The 2,487-nt window shown below is 44.2% G+C and overlaps 1 pseudogene across 1 annotated transcript; it reads left to right on the forward strand.

The window, feature by feature from the left end:
* The first annotated feature begins 1,509 nt into the window (after positions 1 to 1,509).
* Positions 1,510 to 1,991, forward strand: LOC105540680 (annotated as a pseudogene). Its single transcript, XR_001006235.1, has one exon. The product of XR_001006235.1 is annotated as an H/ACA ribonucleoprotein complex subunit 3 pseudogene (transcript).
* The last annotated feature ends 496 nt before the right edge of the window (positions 1,992 to 2,487 follow it).

Below are 2,487 nucleotides of genomic sequence, written 5' to 3' on the forward strand. Positions count from 1 at the left end.
GAGAGAGAGAGAGAGAGAGAGAGAGAGAGACCTACATTTTATTTATCCCCCTCTTTTCTTCACATAGGTAGGAGTATGTAGTATGATGTGGTGGAAATGGCCTGAGCTTTGAAGCCAGACACACTGGTGATTTCCCAAAGGAAACTGGTTCAAATTGACCCCGTTTTGCTAAGGCCTCATCCCAGCCATTTCTACCTTCTCTGTCAAGGTTAAGGCATGTACAATCTCTCACCTAAACCTCATAAAACAACCCCTGTCCAGACTCTTCACTCCACAACAATTCTCCTCTGTTCATCTCTCATTGGCTGCCATGAAGATCTATGTCCACATTTTACCCACCTCCTCCCCCACTGAACAACAATTCTGTGAGTATGGCAGCGATGAATATTAATACTGCTACTATCACTGTTATGACAGCTTGTCTTTATTAAGGCATTGTGCTAAGGGCTATGGATATGTTAGATCATGTTATTTCTCTCAGCAACCCTGTAAACTGAGTATTATTTTTCCAGTTTTACAAATAAGAAAACTAAGACTCAGAGAACTTGGGTAACCTGCCCAAGGTCATAGGTCTCAAATATAGAAGCTCTGGAATTTCAAACAGGTTAGTTCATTCATTAGTATACCCATCAATTCATTCCCTCAACATTCAAAATAGTTTTCGAGCGTATTCACTGTTCCAGGAACCAGTGAAGCTAGGTTTTGGTTATCAACAAACAAGATGGCTGCTATTCTTGTCTTACAGGGATTTATCTTCAGTCTGATTCCAAATCCTGTTTCTTTATCACTACATGTATCATTTCCCAAATTAGGGATCAAACAGTCGTACCAGTTAGTATAGTATACCTTAACCTGGAAAAGGACTGACACCCTCACTTACCTGGAGACTATAGCCTGATATACCCTGCCATCACCCTTCATGAGCAAAAGGAAAAACTTCTAAATAGTTCTAGAAAATTCAGACTATATTCTGGAAGTACAACTCTGGAAGCCTGGGACCCCTGCATTCTAGTTCTGCTCAATTTGAATATGGCACTAATGTGAGAGTCCATGAGTGTCTGTCACTCACGGCTGGCCACACCCCCTATTCTTGCACAGGTTCCCTCCCTGCCTGAGGGAAGTATTTCTAACAGATATTTCAGTTCACTTCCTTGTCAGGCTGGCCTTGCCTCACTTCTAGGATTATTTCTCCAACTGTCCACTACACACAGCCAGGCCACACAGGTAGGTTCCTACTTAGTATTTTAGTATGATTTCAGAAACACTGAGAAGCTAATGGTGCCATCTCCTTCTCCAGGGCTACTGCACTGCCCATCTCCAGGGACACAGACAACAAAGTGTGACAGGTGCCCCTGGGAGAAGAGGCTCTGTGTCTCCTTTCCCACAATACACTATTAATTCCTTACATACTCCCAGATGCCCCCAGATACACCAACCTTTCCTTCTGCATTTAGAAAATTTTAAATGCAAATGCCCTTCTAAAAGATCATATTCGGCAGATGGTGACAGACGGAGCTGCGGACCCAATCGGAACCTCTGGCTTAAGAGTGATCATGTTTCTCCAGTATTACCTCAGTGAGCAGGGAGATTGGGTCTATACACTGGAGAAATTTGACCCAATGGGACAACAGACCTGCTCAGCCCTTCCTGCTCAGTTCTCCCCAGATGACAAATACTCCCGACACCGAATCACCATCAAGAAACGCTTCAAGGTGCTCATGACCCAGCAACTGCACCCTGTCCTCTGAAGGTCCCTTAAACTGATGTCTCTTCTGCCACTTGTTACCTCTCAGAGACTCCGTAACCAAACTCTTCAATCTGTGAGCCCTGATGCCTTTTTTGCCAGCCATACTCTTTGGCATCCAGTCTCATCATGGTGATTGATCATGCTTGTGCGAGACAATCATGGTGGCATCACCTGTAAAGGGAACACATTTAACTTTTTTTCTCATATTTTAAATTATTGCAAGATTATTAAAGATAAAATGATTAAAAAAAAAAAAGATCATATTCACACTAAGAGTCAAATCTTTTCCTGATGATATTTGGGGGTGGGAGTGGTAGAGAAGTGAGGGTGGAACACTTTGTGGCAGCCAAAATTGAAGGAGAATTTGGAGCATAGAAAAAAGTACTGAGGGCTGCGCATGGTGGCTCACCCCTGTAATCCTAGCACTTTGGGAGGCTGAGGCGGGAGGATCATGAGATCAGGAGATTGAGACCATCCTGGCTAACACAGTGAAACTCCATCTCTACTAAAAATGAAAAAAAAAAAAATTAGCCGGGCATGGTGGCGGGCACCTATAGTTCCAGCTACTCAGGAGGCTGAGGCAGGAGAATGGTGTGAACCTGGGAGGCAGAGCTTGCAGTGAGCCGAGATCGCGCCACTGCACTCCAGCCTGGGCGACAGAGCGAGACTCCGTCCCACCTCCAAAAAAAAAAAAAAAAAAAGAACTGAGGCCACCAGGGACAGATATTGCCCATGTCTGA

Source organism: Mandrillus leucophaeus, unplaced genomic scaffold, assembly GCF_000951045.1.
Source record: "Mandrillus leucophaeus isolate KB7577 unplaced genomic scaffold, Mleu.le_1.0 Scaffold225, whole genome shotgun sequence".
Lineage (NCBI taxonomy): Eukaryota > Metazoa > Chordata > Mammalia > Primates > Cercopithecidae > Mandrillus > Mandrillus leucophaeus.